This window comes from Salmo salar, chromosome ssa05 (assembly GCF_905237065.1).
Source record: "Salmo salar chromosome ssa05, Ssal_v3.1, whole genome shotgun sequence".
NCBI lineage: Eukaryota > Metazoa > Chordata > Actinopteri > Salmoniformes > Salmonidae > Salmo > Salmo salar.
In genome coordinates, this window is record NC_059446.1 from 48,463,325 (window position 1) to 48,480,103 (window position 16,779).

Here is a 16,779-nt window from a genome sequence, read left to right on the forward strand (position 1 = left end):
GACAATGGTGACTTAAACAGTTACAGAGCTTAATTGCTGTGATGGATGAAAACTGAGGATAGATCAAAAACATTGCAGTTACTCAACAATATTTACCTAATTGACAGTGAAAAGAAGGAAGCATGTTCAGATTAAAAATATTACTAAACATGCATCCTGTTTGCAACAACACACTAAAGTAATACTGCAAATAGTGTGGCAAAGCAATTAACTTTTTGTTCTGAATACAAAGTGTTTGTTTGGGGCAAATCCAATCCAACACATTACTGAGTACCACTCTCCATATTTTCAAGCATAGTGATGGCTGCATCATGTTATGGGTATTCTTGTAATCGTTAAGGAATGGGGGGATAAAAAATAAACTAAATGGAGCTAAGCACAAATCCTAGAAAACCTGGTTCAGTCTGCTTTCCACCAGACACTTGGAGAAGGATTCACCTTTCAGCAGGATAATAACATAAAACCCAAGGCTAAATATACAGTGCTCACCAAGAAGACAGTGAAAGTTCCTGAGTGGCTGTTACAGTTTTGACTTTAATCTACTTGAAAATCTATGGTAAGACCTGAGAATGGTTTTCTAGCAATGATCAACAATCAATTTGACAGAGCTTCAAGAATTTTGAAAAGAATAATGGCCAAATGTTGCACAGTCCAGTTGTGAAAAGCTCTTAGAAACTTACTCAGAAAGACTCACAGCTGTAATTGCTGCCAAAGGTGCTTCTACAAAGTATTGACTCAGGGTTCTGTAATTCATTTTCAATCAGGCATTGTCAGAGGAAGGCCCGAAAAATTGCCAAAGACTAGAGCCAACCAAGCCATAGACTGTTCACTCTGCAACCGTCCGGCAAACTGTACCAGAGCATCGGCTCTCGGACCAACAGCTCCGAGACAGCTTCTACCCCCAAGCCATAAGACTGCTAAATAGTCAATTAATGGTACCCAAACTATCTACAATGACTCTGTCTTGCACTGACCCTACGCACACTCATTCAATTTTATATACACACCATCTACACACTCACTCACACACACACACTGTCAGTCCCACACAAATCTCTCACACATTCAAACACTACATATGTATACACACTCAAAACACACACACGCATACCGACACAACACAACACAAACTTACATACACACAATCACACTCACTTTTACACTTTTTGTAAAACACATCATTTGCCGCTGCTACTTTGTTCTTTATTTTGCTCTTATTACTCTCTATCCGGATGCGTAGTCACTTTACCCTGCCTTCGTGTACATATCTACCTCAAGTATCTTGTACCTCTGCACATTGATCTGGTACTGGTACTCCTTGTATATAGCTCCACATTGATCTGGTACTGGTACTCCTTGTATATAGCTCCATTCTTGTGTATTTTATTTTATTCCCCTTGTGTTAGTTACTATTTAATTGTGTATTATTAGTCTTTAAACTCTGCATTGTTGGGAAAGGTTCGTAAGCAAGCATTTCACTGTAAAGTCTACACCAGTTGTATTTGTCGCATGTGTTAGCTGTTGATGTTACTCTTCAATAACATAAACCCCAAAGCAAATCAGGGGGAGGAAAATAGGTTTGTTTATTCAAAGAGAACAAATCATGCGGGGAGGTAGATTCTCCCCATTCTCCCCTGTCCTTAGTTATTCTCTACTCAGTGATTCTCTCCACAGAACAAAGGGACAGGATGTAGTTTTATATCCCAACCCTAGCCTGTGGTTGACCAATTAAAATTCCTTGCAATTAACTGGGACAATGGCCAAATAACAAGTAGCATATTTCAGGCTCAATGTATAAACAATTTGGACCAACGAGAACTTGCCATGTAGCTATGAGTCCCGGACTGAAATTCCTCCCATGTATCTGACCCATTGATCATTAATCCCCTATTACAGAAAAAACACTATTTCCATTGATCGTTAGTACTCTATTGACTTTTAGTCCTCTTGACAGTTAGTACTCTATTGACCTCTCGTCCTCTGCATTGTGTATTTATCTTCTAAATATTCTTACACTCCCCCTAGAACATTTTCAAAATAAATATACTTAAAATGTATTTTTAGAAACAATAGAAAACATGAAAAAATAGACGGTATAAAAAACATTTGCAGTAAGCATAAAATCATTCACATTAAACACCTTGCATTTCTATAAAACACAAAGGGCATATTCTACTTGCTGTTACTATAAGAAATAGATTTCTAACAACGTTAGATAAAATAAGTATTGACATGTGTAATGATGATGTCGCTTACGATTCCTACCACATCCTGTATTAGGAGGAAGACAATAATATTCAATCGTCCAATTGGCAAGGCAATCATTCCCCAAGTCTTTTAAAAGTGACCAGCTCTTCCACACTGGTATCAGTCCCACATAGATAACTATTAGAAATTATGTTCTGACAGTCTGCTGGTAGTGAGGAATTCTTCTTCCGTTCCACTGGTTGATAAGGACTTCTCTAATGAACACTTCACCGTTGATCTTGTATCATGTCAAGTACAGTCCTTGGGTCAAGGAATATTTATTTAGCTTCAGACGGTAGATTCTCATAACCTGTAACAAAGGAAACAAAAGAGTGAAAGTAACATGTCCTTGTTTCAAGAGAAAATTATATTTCACATAGATTTCCCTAAGTAAGCATGTTCAGGAAAAAGTTGGATATTTCACCTAGAAATCCCTAATATGATGACTCCGGTGTACAACATAGAAGCTTATCAAGTTCTGATCATCTTACTATGCTTCTTCACCCGAGATTGGCCCCCGATTGCTAATCAATCAGTTCTTTATTCTCCAGGCTCCGCTTTGTCATCAAAAGGGACAACCTTGCAATGAGTGACATGTATTCATCATGATTTTCCCTGGACTTTAACTCGTTATGAGCAAAACTTGATAAGGACCTTCCCATTTTGTCCCTAATGTGTCTGTTACATATTTTATTACCATCACCCACTGTCCTGGTATTACGTCATGTCCCCCCTCGGGAGTTATTCCCCACGCCTCTTTTACTTGTCTATGATTTCTCGAATCAGACTTTTAGCTGTGTGTTGTGCAGTTCCATTCTTAGTAGGGTAGGCTTCAACCCATCGTGAGAAACGATCAACAACAAACAGCACATCTTTGTGTCCTTTACATTTGGGAGGTGTGATGTAGATGTCTGAAGGATCCTGGTGGGGCAGGCGCTGGTTGGGTAGACGATCCTGGTGGGGCAGGCGCTCGTCATGTCTGTACTTTCACTCGTCCCTTGGTGTTGTTTTCCATGCAAATGTTGCAATTCGCCACAACAGCCTCAGCCTCTTTCCGCACACCAGGATTCCACCATTTGCCCACAAAAACGATAAACTATATTGTCCACATCAATGTGTCCCAAAGAGTGGATCTGTGTCACCAAGTAGGGTAAGAGTGCATTTGGTGCTACACATCTCAGGTTGTATTTCCACACACCTTCTTGATTGAGTTTGCATCCTGCAGCCATCCATTCCCACACTTCATCTTTTGGTGCACTGCTTTGCATGTCTCTAATGTGTTGCAATATATCCAAGATCTATTTCCTAATCAGTTTAGGTGACAGAGATGTTCTCTTGACAGTCGCCTTGGCAGCCCTGTCAGCCAGATCCTTACCTTTACTCTCATCTGTAAAGATTTTTCCATGTGCTTTCATTTTGAAAATTGCAACTTGTCCTGTAACTGGAGAGCATTCAGTAGAACCATCCCCTCTGGTCCATTCTTCACAGGAGCTCCCATGAATCCTCTGTTTTTCCATATTTTTCCAAAATCATGGGTAACACCAAAAGCATACCTTGAGTCTGTGTAGATATTAGCTGTTTTTCCTTATACACCATCTGTGTATAAGATAAACTCAGGGTTTTCCAACGGATAACTCTTAATAAACCCATCAGAGAGCTGATCATAAACCAACTCACAACAGTAATGTTGTTTCTGGAGGAAGCATCAGAGTAACTGGATTACATGCTGTGCCACATTGTGTGATGATGATAGGAGCCTCCAACACAGTTGACCATTTGTTCCAACGATCAGTATGAACAACATGTCAGCAGAATGTGTCTTTTCAACTATACCCAAGTCCCATATTTTAATACCCATGTCTCATGGATGTTTCAACGGTTTTGACCATTCATCCAACTGTTTTGGAGATGCTGATTTATGTGTGATTACTGTCACCAGAGGTTTGTATTTACTTCCTTTTACAGCCTGTGTTCTGGTTGGCCTAAGACATCGTTCGTCACCTCTGTCAGTATCTGTTGACTCAAAACCAGGCAATGCTGACAAAATGCTTGAAACCCGATCTGCCTTGCGCAACTCAGTGTGAGGGTAGATTGAGGGAACAAAGGCAGCCATGTCTGTTTTTACGACCCTTGCCTGTAATTGTTGAATTTCTCCTTTCAAGGTTTTTATCTGTTTACCAAGAGCTCTCAAACTATCTTTATCTCTCTGCAATTTTAGAAAAAGCTGTTGCGCAGCAACTCACTACCTTCCTGAAAACAAACAATGTATATGAAATGCTTCAGTCTGGTTTTAGAGCCCATCATAGCACTGAGACTGCACTTGTGAAGGTGGTAAATCACCTTTTAATGGCGTCAGACCGAGGCTCTGCATCTGTCCTCGTGCTCCTAGACCTTAGTGCTGCTTTTGATACCATCGATCACCACATTCTTTTGGAGAGATTGGAAACCAAAATTGGCCTACACGGACAAGTTCTGGCCGGGTTTAGATCTCATCTGTCGGAAAGATATCAATTTGTCTCTGTGAATGGTTTGTTCTCTGACAAATCAACTGTAAATTTCGGTGTTCCTCAAGGTTCCGTTTTAGGACCACTATTGTTTTCACTATATATTTTATCTCTTGGGGATGTCATACAAAAACATAATGTTAACTTTCACTGTTATGCGGATGACACACAGCTGTACATTTCAATGAAACATAGTGAAGCCCCAAAATTGCCCTCGCTAAAAGCCTGTGTTTCAGACATAAGGAAGTGGATGGCTGCAAACTTTATATTTTTAAACTCAGACAAAACAGAGATGCTTGTTCTAGGTCCCAAGAAACAAAGGGATCTTCTGTTGAATCTGACAATTAATCTTGATGGTTGTACAGTCGTCTCAAATAAAACTGTGAAGGACCTTGGCGTGACTCTGGACCCTGATCTCTCTTTTGACGAACAGATCAAGACTGTTTCAAGGACAGCTTTTTTCCATCTATGTAACATTGTAAAAATCAGAAACTTTCTGTCCAAAAATGATGCAGAAAATGTCATCCATGCTTTTGTTACTTCTAGGTTAGACTACTGCAAAGCTCTACTTTCCGGCTACCCAGATAAAGCACTAAATAAACTTCAGTAGGTGCTAAATACGGCTGCTAGAATCCTGACTAGAACCCCAAAATTTGATCATATTACTCCAGTGCTAGCCTCCCTACACTGGCTTCCTGTTAAGGCAAGGGCTGATTTCAAGGTTTTACTGCTAACCTACAAAGCATCAGGACAGCGGAGTCAATCACCACCTTCCGGAGACACCTGAAACCCCACCTCTTTAAGGAATACCTAGGATAGGATAAAGTAATCCTTCTAACCCCCCCCCTTAAAAGATTTAGATGCACTATTGTAAAGTGGTTGTTCCACTGGATATCATAAGGTGAATGCACCAATTTGTAAGTCGCTCTGGATAAGAGCGTCTGCTAAATGACTTAAATGTAAATGTAATTACATGGGCTTGCTCCTAACTACCTTTACGATTTGGTCCTGCCGTACATACCTACACGTACGCTACGGTCACAAGACGCAGGCCTCCTAATTGTCCCTAGAATTTCTAATCAAACAGCTGGAGGGAGGCTTTCTCCTATAGAGCTCCATTTTTATGGAATGGTCTGCCTACCCATGTGAGAGATGCAGACTCGGTCTCAACTTTTAAGTCTTTATTGAAGACTCATCTCTTCAGTAGGTCCTATGATTGAGTGTAGTCTGGCCCAGGAGTGTGAAGGTGAACGGAAAGGCTCTGGAGCAACGAACCGCCCTTGCTGTCTCTGTCTGGCCGGTTTCGCTCTCTCCACTGGGATTCTCTGCCTCTAACCCTTTTACAGGGGCTGAGTCACTGGCTTACTGGTGCTCTTCCATGCCGTCCCTAGGAGGGACAGATAACACTGCTACTCCTACTGCTCTCTCCTCGTCTGACTACGTGTTCTCGCATACCCCTAGAGCATCGAGCCAGCGGGGTGGTGGCACTGGAATCCTCATCTCTCCCAAGTGGACATTCTCTCTTTCTCTCTTTCTCCCCTGACCCATCTGTCTATCTCCTCATTTGAATTCCATGCTGTCACAGTTACCAGCCCTTTCAAGCTTAACATCCTTATCATTTATCGCCCTCCAGGTTCCCTTGGAGAGTTCATCAATGAGCTTGACGCCTTGATAAGTTCCTTTCCTGAGGATGGCTCACCTCTCACAGTTCTGGGTGACTTTAACCTCCCCACGTCTACCTTTGACTCATTCCTCTCTGCCTCCTTCTTTCCACTCCTCTCCTCTTTTGACCTCACCCTCTCACCTTCCCCCCCTACTCACAAGGCAGGCAATACGCTTGACCTCATCTTTACTAGATGCTGTTCTTCCACTAATCTCATTGCAACTCCCCTCCAAGTCTCCGACCACTACCTTGTATCCTTTTCCCTCTCGCTCTCATCCAACACTTCTCACTCTGCCCCTACTCGGATGGTATTGCGCCGTCCCAACCTTCGCTCTCTCTCTCCCGCTACTCTCTCCTCTTCCATCCTATCATCTCTTCCCTCTGCTCAAACCTTCTCCAACCTATCTCCTGATTCTGCCTCCTCAACCCTCCTCTCCTCCCTCTCTGCATCCTTTGATTTCCTCTGTCCCCTATCCTCCAGGCCGGCTCGGTCCTCCCCTCCTGCTCCGTGGCTCGACGACTCACTGCGAGCTCACAGAACAGGGCTCCGGGCAGCCGAGCGGAAATGGAGGAAAACTCGCCTCCCCTGCGGACCTGGCATCCTTTCACTCCCTCCTCTCTACATTTTCCTCTTCTGTCTCTGCTGCTAAAGCCACTTTCTACCACTCTAAACTCCAAGCATCTGCCTCTAACCCTAGGAAGCTCTTTGCTACCTTCTCCTCCCTCCTGAATCCTCCTCCCCCCCCCCCCTCCTCCCTCTCTGCGGATGACTTCATCAACCATTTTGAAAAGAAGGTTGACGACATCCGATCCTCGTTTGCTAAGTCAAACGACACTGCTGGTCCTGCTCACACTGCCCTACCCTGTGCTTTGACCTCTTTCTCCCCTCTCTCTCCAGATGAAATCTCACGTCTTGTGACGGCCGGCCGCCCAACAACCTGCCCACTTGACCCTATCCCCTCCTCTCTTCTCCAGACCATTTCCGGAGACCTTCTCCCCTACCTCACCTCGCTCATCAACTCATCCTTGACCGCTGGCTACGTCCCTTCCGTCTTCAAGAGAGCGAGAGTTGCACCCCTTCTGAAAAAAACCTACACTCGATCCCTCCGATGTCAACAACTACAGACCAGTATCCCTTCTTTCCTTTCTCTCCAAAACTCTTGAACGTGCCGTCCTTGGCCAGCTCTCTTGCTATCTCTCTCAGAATGACCTTCTTGATCCTAATCAGTCAGGTTTCAAGACTGGGCATTCAACTGAGACTGCTCTTCTCTGTGTCACGGAGGCTCTCCGCACTGCTAAAGGTAACTCTCTCTCCTCTGCTCTCATCCTTCTAGACCTATCTGCTGCCTTTGATACTGTGAACCATCAGATCCTCCTCTCCACCCTCTCCGAGCTGGGCATCTCCGGCGCCGCCCACGCTTGGATTGCGTCCTACCTGACAGGTCGCTCCTACCAGGTGGCGTGGCGAGAATCTGTCTCCGCACCACGTGCTCTCACCACTGGTGTCCCCCAGGGCTCTGTTCTTGGCCCACTCCTATTCTCGCTATACACCAAGTCACTTGGCTCTGTCATATCCTCACATGGTCTCTCATATCATTGCTATGCAGATGACACACAATTAATCTTCTCCTTTCCCCCTTCTGACAACCAGGTGGCGAATCGCATCTCTGCATGTCTGGCAGACATATCAGTGTGGATGACGGATCACCACCTCAAGCTGAACCTCGGCAAGACGGAGCTGCTCTTCCTCCCGGGGAAGGACTGCCCGTTCCATGATCTCGCCATCACGGTTGACAACTCCCTTGTGTCCTCCTCCCAGAGTGCTAAGAGCCTTGGCGTGACCCTGGACAACACCCTGTCGTTCTCCACCAACATCAAGGCGGTGACCCGATCCTGTAGGTTCATGCTCTACAACATTCGCAGAGTACGACCCTGCCTCACACAGGAAGCGGCGCAGGTCCTAATCCAGGCACTTGTCATCTCCCGTCTGGATTATTGCAACTCGCTGTTGGCTGGGCTCCCTGCCTGTGCCATTAAACCCCTACAACTCATCCAGAACGCCGCAGCCCGTCTGGTGTTCAACCTTCCCAAGTTCTCTCACGTCACCCCGCTCCTCCGCTCTCTCCACTGGCTTCCAGTCGAAGCTCGCATCCGCTACAAGACCATGGTGCTTGCCTACGGAGCTGTGAGGGGAACGGCACCCCCGTACCTTCAGGCTCTGATCAGGCCCTACACCCAAACAAGGGCACTCCGTTCATCCACCTCTGGCCTGCTCGCCTCCCTACCTCTGAGGAAGCACAGTTCCCGCTCAGCCCAGTCAAAACTGTTCGCTGCTCTGGCACCCCAATGGTGGAACAAGCTCCCTCACGACGCCAGGACAGCGGAGTCAATCACCACCTTCCGGAGACACCTGAAACCCCACCTCTTCAAGGAATACCTGGGATAGGATAAAGTAATCCTTCTAACCCCCCCCCTTAAAAGATTTAGATGCACTTTTGTAAAGTGGTTGTTCCACTGGATATTATAAGGTGAATGCACCAATTTGTAAGTCGCTCTGGATAAGAGCGTCTGCTAAATGACTTAAATGTAAATGTCTTAAATGTGGGTGCGTCACTTGAGTGAGTTGAGTCGTTGACGTGGTCTTCCTGTCTGGGTTGGCGCCCCTCCCCTTGGGTTGTGCCGTGGCGGAGATCTTTGTGGGCTATACTCGGCCTTGTCTCAGGATGGTAAGTTGGCGATTGAAGATATCCCTCTATTGGTGTGGGGGCTGTGCTTTGGCAAAGTGGGTGAGGTTATATCCTGCCTGTTTGGCCCTGTCCGGGGGTATCATCGGATGGGGCCACAGTGTCTCCTGACCCCTCCTGTCTCAGCCTCCAGTATTTATGCTGCAGTTGTTTATGTGTCGGGGGGCTAGGGTCAGTCTGTTATATCTGGAGTATTTCTCCTGTCTTATCCGGTGTCCTGTGTGAACTTAAGTATGCTCTCTCTAATTCTCTTTTTCTCTCTTTCTTTCTCTCAGAGGACCTAAGCCCTAGGACCATGCCTCAGGACTACCTGGCATGATGACTCCTTGCTGTCCCCAGTCCACCTGGCCGTGCTGCTGCTCCAGATTCAACTGTTCTGCCTGCGGCTATGGAACCCTGACCTCTTCACAGGACGTACTACCTGTCCCAGACCTGCTGTTTTCAACTCTCTAGAGACAGCAGGAGCGGTAGAGATGCTCTCAATGATCGGCTATGAAAAGCCAACTGACATTTACTCCTGTGTTGCTGACTTGTTGCACCCTCGACAACTACTGTGATTATTATTATTTGACCATGCTGGTCATTTATGAACATTTGAACATCTTGGCCATGTTCTGTTATAATCTCTACCCGGCACAGCCAGAAGAGGACTGGCCACCCCTCATAGCCTGGTTCCTCTCTAGGTTTCTTCCTAGGTTTTGGCCTTTCTAGGGAGTTTTTCCTAGCCACCGTGCTTCTACACCTACATTGCTTGTTGTTTGGGGTTTTAGGCTGGGTTTCTGTACAGCACTTTGATATATCAGCTGATGTAAGAAGGGCTATATAAATACATTTGATTTGATTTGATTTGCAATGTCCGGTCATGATTCTCCAGAAATAATTTCTCATCCCGTTTTCTTACTTTGGCTAAAGCAGTTAAAGACCATCGTGTCTTTGTCAAGGAGTTAGACATTCTCTGTATTTTTTCCCCAAATCGCTTGCCTACACTTCTCTACTTTAAAATGGTTCTTCATATCACTAGACAGTGAATTTAAAATCTGTTTCATGCTCACATCCAGAGAAGCTGTTCCGCCCTTCTCCAGAGTGGTTTTCTCACTTAACAATGGCATTGCATTAACTTCAAAAGTTGTATAATATATATCTCTATGTTTATATACAAAACACTACCGTTGAAAACTTTGGGGTCACTTAGAAATGTCCTTGTTTTTGAAAAAAAAAGCACATGTTTTGTCCATTAAAATAACACCAAATAGATCAGAAACACAGTGTAGATATTGTTAATGTTGTAAATCACTATTGTAGCTGGAAACGGCAGATTTGATAGGGAATATCTACATAGGCGTACAAAGGCCCGTTATCAGCAACCATCACTCCTGTGTTCCAATGGCACGTTGTGTTAGCCTTTTAAAATGATAAACTTGGATTAACTAATTGATCATTAGAAAACCATTCTGCAATTATGTTAGCACAGCTGAAAACTGTTGTTCTCATTAAAGAAGCAATAAAACTGTCCTTCTTTAGACTAGTTGAGTATCTGGAGCATCAGCATTTGTGGGTTTGATTACAGGCTCAAAATGGCCAGAAACAAAGTACTTTCTTCTGAAACTCCTCAGCCTATTCTTGTTCTGAAAAATGAAGGCTATTCCATGCGAGAAATTGCCAAGAAACTGAAAATCTCATACAACGCTGTGTACTATTCCCTTCACAGAACAGCTCAAACTGGCTCTAACCAGAATAGAAAGAGAAGTGGGAGGCCCCGGTGCACAACTGACCAAGAGGACAAGTACATTAGAGTGTCTAGTTTGAGAAACAGATGCCTCAAGTCCTCAACTGGCAGCTTCATTAAATAGTACCCGCAAAACACCAGTCTCAACAGCAACAATAAAGAGGTGACTCCGGGATGCTGGCCTAGTATGCTCACAACAGCATTGCTGGGCAACTTCATTGGAGTCCACCTGTGGTAAATTGAACTGATTGGACATGATTTGGAAAGGCACACACATATCTATATAAGGTCCAACAGTTGTCAGAGCAAAAACCAATAAGGAATTGTCCGTAGAGCTACGAGACAGGATTGTGTCGAGGCACAGACAGGGGAAGGGCATCAAAACATTTCTGTAGTATTGAAGGTCCCCAAGAACATAGTGGCCTCCATCATTCTTAAATGGAAGAAGTTTGGAACCACCAGGACTCTTCCTAGAGCTGGCCGCCCAGCTAAACTGAGCTATCGGGGGAGAAGGACCTTGGTCAGGGAGGTGACCAAGAATACAATGGTCACTCTGACAGAGCTCAAGAGTTCCTCTGTGGAGATGGGAAAACCTTCCAGAAGGACAACCATCTCTGCAGCACTCCACCATCAGGCCTTCATGGTAGAGTGGCCAGACGGAAGCCACTCCTCAGTTAAAGGCACATGACAGCCCGCTTGGAGTTTGCCAAAAGGCACCTAAAGACTCTCAGACCATGAGAAACAAGATTCTCTGGTCTGATGAAACCAAGATATAACTCTTTGGCATGAATGCCAAGCGTCACGCCTGGAGGAAACCTGGCACCATCCCTACGGTGAAGCATGGTGGGGCAGCATCATGCTGTGGGGGTGTTTTTCAGTGGCAGGGACTGGGAGACTAGTCAGGATCGAGAGAAAGATGAACGGAGCAAAGTACAGAGAGATCCTTGATGAAAACCAGCTCCAGAGCACTCAGGACCTCAGACTGGGGAGAAGGTTCATCTTCCAACAGGACAACAACCCTAAGCACACATCCGAGACAACGCAGGAGTGGCTTTGGGATAAGTCTCTGAATGTCCTTGAGTGGCCCAGCCAGAGCCTGGACTTGAACCCGATCGAACATCTCTGGAGAGACCTGAAAATAGCTGTGTAGCGACACTCCCCATTCAACCTGACTGAGATTGAGAGGATCTGCAGAGAAGAATGGGAGAAACTCCCCAAATACAGGTGTGCCAAGCTTGTAGCATCATACCCAAGAAGACTCAAGGCTGTAATCGATGCCAAAGGTGCTTCAACAAAGTACTGAGTAAAGGGTCTGAATACTTATGTAAATGTTATATTTCTTTTTTATATATATAAATGAGCAAACATTTAAAAAAAAACTGTTTTTGCTTTGTCATTATGGGGTAATGTGTCTAGATTGATGAGGGAAAAAAAATATTTCATCAATTTTAGAATAATGCTGTAACCTAACAAAATGTGGGAAAAGTCAAGGGGTCTGAATACTTTCCGAAGGCACTGTATGCACAATAGATAGCAATATCTATACCACACCGCTGTTGTGAGCATACTAGGCATTCTATATTATACTACAACATCAGTCTAACTGAATATGGATGTTGTGTTGGTTGAATCTTCCAAGCAGCGTGAACCTCGTTTTGTGTTGGGCAATGGCAGCAGACCTTACACTCATAGACTATACACTTTGGCTCTTGCCAGCCATGTGCAGTCTTTTCCTCATCCAAGTCAGATGATGTTGTGCTTGAACGTGTTCCCGGCTGAAAGCTTTCATCCAATGGGTCTACAGGCCTAACAAAAAATAGATATATATTAAAACTGCAGTTAAAGTGTAGTAACTGCAGTCAACTGTGCTATTTTGGATGCAGTAATTGCTAAATAATTGCAGTTATACTGCACTATAACTGCAGTTATACTGCACTCTGACTGCAATCTTTTATCGTAAGAGCAGCAGCAGCAGCATGATTAGTCTGTAGGACATACACTAGTCAGTGATTAGCCAACATTTTACTACTTTAAGTACATCAGTACACACTCAATCACTGTACTATATTCACCCATCCTCCTCGTGTCAATAGATCATGCATACTAAACTTCACAAATAAAACCCATCCCCAACAGACACCAGTCAGTCACCCACACCAATCCCTCCTTACTACTAACTCTTCAATTTAGACCTCAAGCTCTGCATAAACAATCAACTAAGCCTCCATAATACAGAAAAACTACAGTAGAAGTTATAGCCTACTTATAAACACACCAACTATGACAGCAAGACACAGTCCATGTTTATGCCTAGCTCCAGTATATCATGGAGTCATGGAAAGATTTAGCAAAGGTTCCTGGTGCTTTGCTCAATGTTTATGCCGCAATAGATGTTGATGGAATTGGACTCTGTGAATAGAACACATAGGCCAGTCACGTTAGCCTCTGCGGCAGTTAGTTAGCTAGCTAATGGTTAGATATGGTCCGGTAGTCTGTAGCTAACGTAACCGAACATAGCTAATGTTAGCTTGCAAAGTTACAAATTACATCGCCCGATAGTAGCTGGCTAATTACGGTGATTTGCTTTGGAATGTCTAGCCAGCATATTATGAAAGCTAGCTAGATTTGGGTTTAGATAAACAAATATAGTTAGCTAGCTAAATTAGCTATTTTACCTCTGCTTGACTTCTTAGTAAGGTAACCAATGAAATGTTACCCCAACAGCCTGTGCTTGCTTGTAGTTTGCACATCCAAGTACTGAGCACCACACCATGACAAAATGTTAGTTGTTCTCTACACAAAAATACAAATAATTAGTTATTTGCAAGCTGACGTTCTATGGATGAATGGCTAATCCAGGGAGTATCATTAGCTAGCTACCTTTTGATACCCATTCTCAATTGGATCCACCTTGACAAGGGCGGTACTACATCCTGAAATCTCAATGAATTCTGAATATTGTGGTTTGCTTACAGCCAGGAAATTTAGATGGCCCATTTCTACCAGTGAGATGCAGAAATGCTCGTATTTGCGTCTAGGGAGGAAATTCACGATTTTTATGACACATATATGTTAATAACATATTAATGGACATTTACAGTAAAAGAGCAGTAATGAAATTTCCCTTTAAGGTTAGGGTTATGGTTAAGGTTAGGGTTGGGGTTAGGATTAAGGTGAGGTTTAGGGTTAGAGGTTAGGGAAAATAGGATTTTGAATGGCAATCAATTTTAAGTCCCCACAAGGATAGTAAAACATATGCTGTGTGTGTGTGTGCGTGTGTGTGTGTGTGCGTGTGTGTGTGTATGTGCGTGTGCATTCGTGTGTGTGTGGCAAAGACATGCCTTTGATAGCAATTTGACTGATCTCAATATCACTGTTTTCACCTCTTTTTCCCCTTTACCCCTTACTTTCTCTCTCTCCCTCCATCTCTCCCGTGTGGCAGCTGTAATTGCGTTGCGTTGCGTCTGTAATTACACAGGAAAAGCCAGCTCTCCTTTGAGCTCCGGATTAGCAACTCTCTTTGTGAGCGGACAGAAAGAGGCACAAAAGGAGGCAGATTGAAGTATCACACAGAATCCAAGTACGAAGCGTTTTTTTCCCCTTCCGTCTCCCTTCTCCTTGAGTTTGACAAGCGTCTTGGAGATATCACGATAGAGGCAGGAAGGGAGCCCTGAAGCCCCAGACATTCAATCCCTTCAGCGCCGGCCTGCACGCATGCACACACAAACACACACACTGCCTGCTTTTCTCTAGCCAGACAAAGCTTCAAACCAAACTACTGAACACCCCCCCCCCCACATACACACATTATACAGTATGTAAGAACACAGTCACACATTTAGTCAGTCAGTCAGTCATTCAGTCACTCAATCACTCACTGACTCACTCCCTCACTCACTCACCATCTTCATTCGTTTGTTGTACATTTACATTTATAACTGTATAAAATGGGCACACACAGTTTTACATAACACCCACATCCAAATCCTCACAGAGTAGACCCTGTAGACAGCTGCATTCATTGTTGGAGTGATTTGCTGTTGTGGCTTCCAGCCTGTTGTTGAGTTGGGTTGAGTTGGGTTGAGTGTACTCTGGCCGGTATACCTGGGTCTGCTGGAGAGTTTAGCTCCACGTTCTCTCCCAGGGTGAGTGTGTAAGGGAAACTCCTGGTGTGTGGCGTGGGTGGGACAAGCAGAGAAGCTTTGCCCAGGGCTATGTGTGTGTGCATGCGCATGCATGTTGTATGTGTGGGTGTGTGTGTATGTGCGTATGTGCGTTTGTATGTGTGTGTGTGCTTGTTTGTGTGGGTGTGTGTACGTCTCTGTGTTTGTGGAAGTCGGGGATGAGAACATGCGGATTGAGTAACAGCTATTCCATATTGGTTGAGTGACCCCTATGGAATATTAGAGCTGTGCGTGTAAAATCCCATTTACCATGATAAACAATAATAATTAAAAGTGGATAGTTGTTGAAAGTGAGATGGATTCCCATTGGCAATAGAGAAGGGAGAGGTGTATGGGGAGGAGTGGGGTGTAGAGGAAGGGGCTGCACTGGGCATCCATATTACCTCTGATAATAGCGATCTGGGATTGTCATTATGGGGAGGCTGCCAAGACATTCACAGCAACCAGTGTGGGGTTTAACTCTTCCCTAGTACAGCGCACTAGACCAGAGCTCTGCTTAGTACAATATGACACGCACGCATGCACACACACACACACACACACACACACACACACACACACACACACACACACACACACACACACACACACACACACACACAATATTTTACAGTATATGACACTCACTGTGGTATTACTCACTATTAAATGAGTAACTACCATGTTTTTCCCTTTGAAACTGCTCAATAGCACAGTGAGCTACAGTGTATGTGTTGGTGATTGTGTGTGAGTGACTTGCCCATTTTCCTAGACCCATCTCCTTCCCCCCCATGAGGCACAATTAAACGAGCAGGGTCAACCTGCGCTTAACGAGCAGGGTCAACCTGCACCCCCTGTTGAGACGGGGGGAGGAGGGCCGAAAAAGAGGTTAGGGGGAGAAGAGAAGGGAACACTACCAGGTCCTATAGCCAACAGTCAGTCAGACAATGAAAGAGGGAAAGAAACGGATGAGAAAAAGAGAAAGAGAGAGAATTAGAGTGCTTGACAGAGACAAGGCTAGATAGACAGAGTAAAGAGATAGGAAGGAGATTGTGACAGAGATTAACAGTGTTTGTGAGAGAGAGAAAGAGAGACAGTGAAAAACAGGCGTGTGAGAAAGAGCTGATGTTGGAGAGAGGATATATCAGGGCTGAGGAGTGGAAACTCTACAAAGCTGGTCTCTCGCTCTCTCTCTCCCTCACGTGCTCTGGCATGGTCGTCACACCGCAACAGCACTCTCTGCTCTGTTTCCCCTCCTTTAAGCAAATTACCTAGCCAGTGTTTTTGGATTCTAAATAAAACATCTGTCGCTGTAGTGGCGGAGGACTCAGTCAGGACTCAGGCACAGTCCTGTAGACAGTATTATGTTTTACACAGACACATAGCAGCGCTGGGACTTTCCCATACTTTTATGGGCTGGGAGGACGGAGGGGGGCGACACACTTAGGGGGAGGCAAGGGGTGGAGAGGTCCACTATATTTCCACCATAAGGCCTTATATAGAGGGTTCTTGTCCAGGTGTGGGGTCGAGTGAGTTCCCTCAACTCCCACCCCACAACCATGAAATAGCATTAGGGTTTCATTGAGGTCACCACCCCACTTTGCCACATAGTCAGTTTAATGCCTTGGCTTTATGTACATTGACATGGCCCTAAACCTTTCTCTGAGTGCGCATTGGGGGAAAAAAATGGGTGATTGAAAGTTATAGCACACTGGTAGAGAGAGAGGAGAGA

The 16,779-nt window shown here is 44.7% G+C and overlaps 1 long non-coding RNA gene across 1 annotated transcript; it reads right to left on the reverse strand.

The window, feature by feature from the left end:
• Window positions 1-1,559: 1,559 nt before the first annotated feature.
• LOC123743115 (uncharacterized) lies at window positions 1,560-14,642 on the reverse strand. Its single transcript, XR_006769889.1, has 2 exons — window positions 14,292-14,642; window positions 1,560-2,557 (listed from the first exon to the last, which is right to left on the reverse strand). It is a non-coding gene; the product is annotated as an uncharacterized lncRNA (long non-coding RNA).
• Window positions 14,643-16,779: the final 2,137 nt, after the last annotated feature.